The 10357-nt window shown below is 38.2% G+C and overlaps 1 long non-coding RNA gene across 1 annotated transcript in view; it reads right to left on the bottom strand.

Annotated features, from left to right (window-relative positions):
• Positions 1-3671: 3671 nt before the first annotated feature.
• The window catches only part of LOC116621882, a 125254-nt gene continuing 118568 nt past the window's right edge, over positions 3672-10357 (bottom strand). Inside the window, exon 4 of the long non-coding RNA XR_004297483.1 lies at positions 3672-8987. This is a non-coding gene — a long non-coding RNA (uncharacterized LOC116621882). The remainder of the gene's footprint in view (positions 8988-10357) is intronic.

Below are 10357 nucleotides of genomic sequence, written 5' to 3'. Positions count from 1 at the left end.
AGTTGTGTTTTCATTTTCATTGGTTTCCATGAATTTTTTTAATTCTTCTTTAATTTCCTGGTTGACCCATTCATTCTTCAGTAGGATGCTCTTTAGCCTCCATGTATTTGAGTTCTTTCCGACTTTCCTCTTGTGATTGAGTTCTAGTTTCAAAGCATTGTGGTCTGAAAATATGCAGGGGATGATCCCAATCTTCTGGTACCGGTTGAGACCTGATTTATGACCTAGGATGTGATCTATTCTGGAGAATGTTCCATGGGCACTAGAGAAGAATGTGTATTCCATTGCTTTGGGATGGAATGTTCTGAATATGTCTGTGAAGTCCATTTGGTCCAGTGTGTCATTTAAAGTCTTTATTTCCTTGTTGATCTTTTGCTTAGACGATCTGTCCATTTCAGTGAGGGGGGTCTTAAAGTCCCCCACTATTATTGTATTGTTGTCAATGTGTTTCTTTGCGTTTGTTATTAATTGCCTTATATAATTGGCTGCTCCCATGTTAGGAGCATAGATATTTACAATTGTTAGATCTTCTTGTTGGATAGACCCTTTAAGTATGATATAGTGTCCTTACTCATCTCTTATTACAGTCTTTGGTTTAAAATCTAATTTGTCTGATATAAGGGTTGCCACCCCAGCTTTCTTTTGGTGTCCATTAGCATGGTAAATGGTTTTCCACCCCCTCACTTTAAATCTGGGGGTGTCTTTGGGTCTAAAATGAGTCTCTTGCAGACAGCATATCGATGGGTCTTGTTTTTTAATCCAATCTGATAGCCTGTGTCTTTTGATTGGGGCATTTAGCCCATTTACATTCAGGGTAACTATTGAAAGATAGGAATTTAGTGCCATTGTATTGCCTGTAAAGTGACTGTTACTGTATATTGTTTGTGTTCCTTTCTGGTCTATGTTGCTTTTAGGCTCTCTCTTTGCTTAGAGGACCCCTTTCAAGATTTCTTGTAGGGCTGGTTTCGTGTTTGCAAATTCCTTTAGTTTTTGTTTGTCCTGGAAGCTTTTTATCTCTCCTTCAATTTTCAATGACAGCCTAGCTGGATATAGTATTCTTGGCTGCATATTTTTCTCATTTAGTGCTCTGAATATATCCTGCCAGTCCTTTCTGGCCTGCCAGGTCTCTGTGGATAGGTCTGTTGCCAATCTAATGTTTCTACCATTGTAGGTTACATATCTCTTCTCCCGAGCTGCTTTCAGGATTTTCTCTTTGTCTCTGAGACTCGTAAGTTTTACTATTAGATGTCGGGGTGTTGACCTATTTTTATTGATTTTGAGAGGGGTTCTCTGTGCTTCCTGGATTTTGATGCCTGTTTCCCTCCCCAAATTAGGGAAGTTCTCTGCTATAATTTGCTCCATTATACCTTCTGCCCCTCTCTCTCTTTCTTCTTCTTCTGGGATCCCAATTATTCTAATGTTGTTTCGTCTTATGGTATCGTTTATCTCTCGAATTCTGCCCTCGTGATCCAGTAGTTGTTTATCTCTCTTTTTCTCAGCTTCTTTATTTTCCATCATTTGGTCTTCTATCTCACTGATTCTTTCTTCTGCCTCATTTATCCTAGCAGTTAGCGCCCCCATATTTGATTGCACCTCATTAATAGCCTTTTTGATTTCTACTTGGTTAGATTTTAGTTCTTTTACTTCTCCAGAAAGGGTTTCTCTAATAACTTCCATGCTTTTTTCAAGCCCAGCTAGTATCTTTAAAGTGATGATTCTGAACTCTAGATCTGACATCGTACTAATGTCCATATTGAGTAGGTCCCTGGCAGTCGGTACTACCTCTTGTTCTTTTTGTTGAGGTGATTTTTTCCGTCTTGTCATTTTGTGCAGAGGAGAATACATTAATGAGAGAACAAAATGCTAGCAGGGTAACAACGTCCCCAGAAAATATACTCTAAACAAATCAGAAAAGACCTGAAGCAGTGGGAAAAGAAAGGGAAAGAGAGAAAAAAGAAAAAGAAAGAAAAAAAGAAAAAAGAAAAAGGTAAAGATAAAGATAAAAACAAACAAAAGCAGAACAAAACAAAACAAAACAAAAACAGAATGTGATCAAATATGATCAGGCTGGTTTATAGATCAGTGCCACACACTAGATTTTGGGTGTATTTTGGTCTGTTAAAAGAAAGTCCCTCCCAAAATTTTAAAGAAAGAAAAACTTATATATGTACAAAAATAAGGGTTGATATGATGAAGGGATGGAATATGACTGTAAAGATGGAAATTATAAAAAATTTTTAAAAAGGATTTGATAAGTTGTTTGATAAAAGAAAGAAGAGGATTAAAAAAATAAAATAAAATAAAAGAAAGAAAGAAGGGAGAGAATGTGATCAGGCAGGGGAGTAGAAAAAAACCATACACTAGCGATTTAGAGTATATTTTGATCTGTTAGAAGAAACTATCTCAAGATTTTAAAGAGAGAACAACTTATATATATATGCCAAAAATACAGGTAACTACTATGAAGGGATAGAATATGACTTTAAAAATGAAAAATAAAATTTTTTTTTTTTTAAAAGGGATTGATAAGATGTTGGTTGAAAAAGGGAAAAAGAAAAATTCAAAAAAAAAGAAAAAAAGAAAAAAGAAAAAAAGACAGTTAAAAAAAATAATTAACTTTGAAAGACTAAAGAATCATGGTAAAAAAGCCATGAATTCTATGTGCAGTATTCCCCTAGCGCTGGACTTTTGCCGTTCTCATTGATCGGTAAACTTGGTCTTGGCTGGCTGTTCTCGCTGATCTTCTGGGGGAGGGGCCTGTTGCCGTGGTTCCCAAATGTCTTTGCCGGAGGCAAAATGGCCCCGCCCTTGCCGGTCCGGGCTAAGTAATCTGCTCGGGTTTGCTCTCCGGAGCTTTTGTTCCCTGCAAGCTTTCCGTACAGCTTTGGAGGCGGAGAGTGAAAATGGCGGCCTCCCAGTCTCTGCCCCGGAGGAGCCGAGAACTCGGGGTCCCGCTCCTCAGCGAGCCCCCAGAGAAAAGCAGTCAGTCACTCCCGTCTCCCCGGTCTCCAGCCACACTCCGCGCTCACCCGGCCTGTGACCGCGCCTTTCTATCTGGCACCCGACCCCGGGTGGAGTCTCCAAACCCAGCAGATCCCCGCGGTGCGCTCCCGCACCTCTCCTCCCAGGGGAAGAAGGTGAGTCTCCCCGGATCTGCCGCTTGTTGGGTCCATGCTGGAGGAGCAGTGGCCCGACTGTGCCGCGGATCACGGTTTATGACAACCCCGAGCTGAGAGCCCGCGCCTGGGCTCCGTCTCTGCAGCCGGCTTCCCCGCTCCGATACCTGGGAGCTCTGCCGTACTCAGGCACCCCCGGTCTTTCTGTGACCCCGAGGGTCCTGAGACCACACTGTCCCGCGAGGGTTCCACCCCCCACTTCGCCACCAGAGTGACGTCCCTCAGCGGAGCAGACTTCTAAAAGTTCCGATTTTGTGCTCCGTGGCTCTATCACTTGCCAGGAGCGGCCGACGGAGGCCCCTCCCCCGCCGTCTATCCTCCCAGATAACGCCTCGGATTCACTTTTCTGCACGTCCTACCTTCCAGAAAGTGGTCGCTTTTCTGTTCAGAGAGTTGTTGCTATTCTTTTCTTCGATCTCCTGTTGAGTTTGTAGGTGTTCAGAATGGTTTGATCCCTATCCAGCTGAATTCCTGAGAGGAGACGAAATCCAGGTCTCCTACTCCTCCGCCATCTTGGTCTGGTCTCACTGTTTATCTTTTCTTTTAGGAGTTTTATGCTTTCAGGTATTGCGTTTAAGCTTTTAATCCAGGTACTCCCAGGTATCCCTCTTTATAATTGCGAGGTTACAAAAATCAGAAACCAATTTTATCTTAAACCAAAAACAGTAAATGGAATTTATTAGAATGAAACTAGATTATGTCACAGAATCCAAAATGTCACAGTAGCTCTGGGGCCTCAGCAACAGGAACGTTTGAGCCTCCCCTAATATCTTGCCATTAAAGTGATGTAGTTATCCTTTAGTTTCTCTGTGTCTAAGTTGAAAATCACTTTAGAAGAGACAATCTGGTTGATCTCTTTGGATTAAGTGTATTTATCCCTAAACAAATTATCTACAAAGGAGGAATGGAGACAAAATTATACAATACATGTTATATATTAAAAGATATATTGAATATAATATATGCTATAGTCTGAATGTTTGTGTCCACCCAAGGTTCATATATTGAAATCCTAACGCTCAGTGTAATGGTTTTAAAAGGTGGGGCCTTTGAGAGGTGTTTAGGTCATGTGGGTGGAGTTCTCATGAATAGGATTAGTAGTCATAAAGGAGATCCCCCCAAGCAGCTCCTTAGCTCACTGGCACCATGTGAGGACACAGTAAGAAGTTAAAAATCTGCAACCCTGTAGAGGGCTTTCACCAGACCTTGACCATGCTTGCACCTTGATCTTGGACTTCCCAGCTTCCAGAATTGTGAGAAATAAGTTTGCATTTTTTATGAGCTACCCAGTCTATGGTATTTTGTTATAGCAGCCTGAATGGATGAAGACGGTATATCTAGAGACACATTATATAAATATTACAGATAATAATGTATATAAGATATATAGGGAGAGATTTATTAGGATTTTGGGGGCTGCCAAGGCAAATCCAAGATCCATAGGGCAGATCATCATGAAGTACATACCAGACCTCTTGAGCACAAGCTGAAGTTGCTATCCACAGGCAGAATTACTCTTCAGGAAAGGTTCTACTTTTCTCTGAAGGCCTTTCAACTGATTGGATAGAGCCATCTGTATTATCTAGAATAGTCTCCTTAAAGGTAATTGATTATATACTTTAATCACATCTAAAAAACACCTTCCACAGCAACCAAAAGATTAGTGTTTGACTGAATGATAGAGAACTGTAGTCCAGCCAAGTTGACACATAAAAATGACCATCACATTGAGTGAGGCTCAATCTCTGTTGCTCTGGGCTCAGCTTTGTAGATTAGAACAGAGTAATAACCAGAAAAGGAGGAATTTCAGAAATCTAGGAAGGGAACCCGATGGGTATCCATAACATGTCCACTCAACAGTTCTTAAGTTCACTTAAGTAGCAGTATAAGTTATTGAGACATTAACTTGTGAGGGATTTTCTTTACATGTATTTTGTTCTATCCCATTACAAAAACAAAGTTAGGCCTTTTGTACTCCCTTGTTTCAGAGAAGTTAGAACCAAAACCAGAAAATACCTACAGAAAATTCCCTCACCCATAGTTGACACAGAAGTTACAGAGCCACCATATTGCAGAGGTAATAAACAGGCAGGGACAGTGAAAATATCATTGGTAACCTCCATTGTTCAAGCACCACACAAACTTCTCATATTCTTCTATGACATATGGAAAGGGGAGAACTTAAAAAAATGACTTGCATTTAATTTCCCAGTAGCTCAATGGGGTGAAAATTTGGAGTTAGCTTTAATTAAGCTTAAATAAAATTATGTGGCATTCCTTGCACATCCATTTGTGGAGTTAAGAATTATTCTTGCTACACATATAGTAAGCTTGGCCACAGAAAAATTTTTTCTCCCCCCATTGCAATTCTAAGTTTGTAGGAAAGGGACTCTGAACAGCTCAACTTAGTCTGATACTCACCTCTGATTCAATCAACTATGGCCATAGGAATAGTGTAATATTGATCATTATTATGGTCATAAGAATAGGGAATTGAAAGATTGCCATTAGAAACCCACCTCTGTAACCATGTAGATTGGAAATGTTGTTTCCCAGAGGAAGTTAAGGTCCTCAGTTTAAAATATCCACTACAATACCATCATTGCCTTCTTCTGCTCAGTCCAATCCAAAGAGTGTCATCATATACCTAATTATTATCTGGTCTCTTCAGCAGCTTCAGTTTGAGTCATCTTCCAGAAGTGATGTAGTTCCAAAATCTATTTAAACCTCAAGTCTTTCTCTGTCCTTTGGTTCCAAATTTATTGTCTTAAATACCCAAATCCTCCTGATGCCTACCACTGATACAGCCAACCCTAATTGGCCCTCCAGGAATATGGGCAGGTATCTCATATAGATATCTAACAAACATGTTTCCTAAGAAAAAATGAAAGGCTGGTGTTTCTAGAATCTTACTGCTAAGGAAGGTATTGAGATGAGTGTTCATTCTGTTCATTCTGCAGCACATAGGAGGATTTTTTTTTCAATTGGATGTGTAAGGATTATTCATGGTTTCTTTTTTAGATTTTCTTTATTTAGAGAGAGAGAGAGAGAAAGCATGAGCAGGGGAGGGGGAGAGGTAAAGGGTGGGAGGGAATTCTAAGCAGACTTCCTGCTGATCCCTACACAGGGCTGGGTCCTGAGGTGAAATCAAGAGTTTGACACTCAGCCAACTGAGCCACTCAGGCACCCCTTATTCATGAATTCTGATTGCCATCTGGTTATGTTTTTTTTTCCTACCCAGGTGTTTCTGAGTGGAAACACCAGGTAAATAATTTTTATTTATAAAATAAATATAAATTTTTATCTAGCATTTATGAGGAAATACCAAGTAATGAGGAAGTACCATATAAGTAACCACTCAGTTAATTAATTATTAATCCAATCAACAAATATTTATTAAATGATTTTTTACTACTAGATACTGGTATAGGTACTAAGTATACATCCCCTCTCAATCCACCAATTTTAAGTGACAAGGTTACACATTCCATAAGCATAATTCTATTGCAAATAATATGATAGAATTGCTCTAAAATTCCACAAATATTTCCCCCTGACATTTAACTATATAAGTGCTCTTCCCCTTCCCATAAAGCTCATCAGAGAAGAATATGTTGTTCAAAATATAACAGTATCATTATAGTTCAAATAATATAACATCAATATAAAATACTAATGGTATTCTCCTTCACATTTAACAATACATCCCCTCACCCTAGAAAGCTGACTAGAAAAGTTATGCATTTTATACTCTAAAAGAGTATCATCAAAACAAAATAATATATTGCAATATAAAATATCGACTATCCTCTACTTTCTAACATTTTAACTATGAGACCCCTACTCTTAATTCAACCACTTCTTCAAAAATAAATAACTCCAAAATATTCATTTAAAAATCCCTCTTCTTTCCTCCCCTTTATCTTCTCAGTCTTCTGAGATCCAACTGCAAATTCCTGGGTGGAGCCCAGGTCTTTTCTTTAGTTGTAGGAGTGCCCGCTGGTATAAGTAATGAGCCCTGATGTTGTATTATTCCAACCCAAATATCTCATGTATCCTATAATTTTCAAGTTTTCTGATCTGATACCAAGAATCTCTCTTCTGGCATCTACCTCTGCAGTAGATAAGAACAAACATATTTCAAATAATGTATTTCTGTACAAATCTGTTCCTACTGTCAAATCAGGCTCTTAGTCCTGCAGAAAAAGAAAGTCCCAACATTTTTTTAAATATAGCTTTCATTTAAATGTTTAATCCCAGGGAAATTATCCCATTCTCAAAGGACTTGGTTTGATTCTGGGTTTCTTTAGCAATTGCACATTGAGATTTCTCCCATTGGAAGTGATAAAGCACCTCTAAAGTCTTTCATGAGTCTCAGTTTTATGAAGTTCAAAAAGCAGCTTCAGAGCATATAAGAATATAATATCAGTCCCACTCTCATAAAATCTTTGGAAGAAAAATAAATTCCTGAAATAAATGTGATTCCTGAAGTGGCTGACACTTTAAAGACCCATCTCTTACATAAGAGCATTTCCCAAGCAAAAGTGATAGTCGTAGAACTATATTTTTATTAGAAAGCTATTCCATAACAGAGGCTTAATATTTTTGAACAAAAGGGAGTAAGAGAGAATTAAAGAGATAAAAAAGAGTGCCAGTCAATCCATGACAGCTTCTCAGATTCTACAAAGTATGAATTTAAATATTTCATTTAAAATCCACCACTCATTCCAAATAGTCTTCAGAAGAGCACCTAAGAAACATTTCTGTGTTTTAGAAAAATTCAGAAATTTGCAATATCACCACCTGTATTTTTAGGTTCTCCTTACTTTCCAGCTTATATATTTAAATATATTTTTTTCACTGTGCCTAACATATTCTCCATTTTGTCCTACAACACACTCTTGTCCCCTGTGTTCGAGGTCTCTTTTTTTATGAATTAGAACATGTGTACAGGGACTGATTAAGGTCTTACTCTGCTTACTTCCTGGACATACTACTGGAGAATTGGCATTTATGGCAGTATGCAGAAGTAATGCTTGGTGTTCAGAAGCTCTTAGGACCTTGGCTTGTGGACAGCTACTGGGCCAGTTTTAGAAGGTAGGAGCATACTCACTGGCTGTTCCCCTTGTACAATCTGATGAATGGCAGCTTTACCCAGAAACACCTAGGTGTTTGTTTAAACATAACTAGGTGGTAGTCACAAACCATGAATAGTCCTCACATGCTCAATTGAAATGAGAATGAGCAGGATAATTTCTCCCAACATTGGTCTTAGTAGTAAAGACTTTAGAAACACCAGCCTTATAGGTTTTCTTAGATAATATGTATAAATAGATACTTTTGAGCTTTATAATATTTGTAATTTTTATAAAGAAGCCTATCTATATGGAATTACCATTTTTATTTTCTGAAGGATGGAGTTAAAATTGCATTGCAGGTGTTGCAGGGGGTCTGTGGAAAGAACTTATGGATATACATTCATCAGTTATAACTCTCCCTTGCTCCTGATAGTTAACTTGTACCTCTCCATTTAAGTTATTGTTAATCTCCATTTGCACAATTTATTCAAGCTTCTAATTTATGCTGTAGAGATTGAGGAAAAAATTACCCAGAGAGATGGGTGAAATTCAGGAGAACCTCTTACCTGCAATTATGATGTGTAGATATGAAGTAGGAATACAAAACATCAGGTCTGAGAGAGTGCCAAATTCAAGGCAGATACGCATGTCCAAAGTAACTCGTCAAGCTTTTCAGCGAGCATGAATTTATAATCAAAAGCCAAGGTGTGAAGCCAAATGGAATTCAGAGATGCTGGAAACAAGGAGCAGTAGGTCTAAGCAGGAGAAGCAATGCATCTTATTTTCAGGAAAAGATCATTTCACATTCATCCACAGCTGACTTTTTACAAGTTAATAGTCTCTGTCTGTTTGGACAAGTTGATCTAATGAAGTGGCTGTGTTGGGATGAACATACTTTCCCAAGATATCCTTCCTTAGGCAGAGTCTGCATTTCTACAGGTTTACCCATAGAAAATCTTAATGCACTCTAGTGCATTCCTGAAGTAAAAGGGAATCTTCATGACTACTTTACCCTTCCAGGGAACAAGGAACCAAAACTGGTCATTGTGTCACCATGGTTATAGCATCTCTCCTGTTATACTTGTATTCTCCTTCTTGGGAGAAATAAGTAGGATATTTGGTGGAGGGTCATATCAGATGAAACATAAATCATTAAAACTTGAATAAATGTTTATGAATTGGCATAGGTATACAGTATAAAATTGTAAGGAAGGGAACCAAATAAGGTCTCCCACTTAGATGCCCTTGCCTATGACTTTGTATTGGTTAGAATACTTTTTATATGTCTCTTTATATGCTGTCAAGATATTGGTAAAACTAGGAGATAAAAAGTGGTAGCAAGATTGGCAATCATAATTGCTCTGAAAGAGAATGTTCAGGGTGAAGTGCAGTGAGTTGTTATAAAAGGATATCATGGTAATAAGATAGCCCAGCTAGATTATCATATTCCAGTAGCTTGTTTGATATAAATAAGCCAACCATTAGTCTAAGTGTGTTTGGCAAGAGGATGTAGATAATGTGGGGTTTTCACCAGCTGGATTCAAATTTGCAATGAAAATAAAGATTCAAACTAGGTACAGTAGTCAAGATCTGATTGCTGGAGATCTCAGAGAAGTGAAGACTTTCTTCAAGAATTAAGTATCCTTGACCTTTGCTGTAAAGGAGATGAAAAACAATCTAATTTTCATGGACAAGTTAGCCAAAGTATTAGATTTCTTTTATGGACAAGATGACCATTACCAGGAAAGAGAAAAAGGTGGAAGACTTCTTTTATCATCAAAGTAGCCAGGACTGGTACAGATACAACAAAAATGGAAAGCTTCTTTCTTGAAAAAAATTATCCATAAGCCATTGCAAACTGAAAGTGAAAGACCTGTGAACAAACTAGCTATCATAAAAAAAATAGATTTGTTCATGAACAAAATAGAAACAGTGCTGAGGCAGTAAGGTAAATGGAAGATTTATTTCTTGAACAAAGTAGCCAGTGCAAACAGGATGATGGAACAGTTTTTTTGTGAAGTTCTTGATCAAGGTTATACCTCAAATCCAAGAAGTATGACTGTAAACATTCTGGCCCTAACCACTTTATGACACTTCCTCTGC

This window comes from Phoca vitulina, unplaced genomic scaffold, assembly GCF_004348235.1.
Source record: "Phoca vitulina isolate PV1807 unplaced genomic scaffold, GSC_HSeal_1.0 scaffold51, whole genome shotgun sequence".
Classification (NCBI taxonomy): Eukaryota; Metazoa; Chordata; class Mammalia; order Carnivora; family Phocidae; genus Phoca; species Phoca vitulina.
The sequence above is the reverse complement of the archived record's forward strand: the minus strand, read 5'-3'. Positions and strand labels throughout refer to the sequence as shown.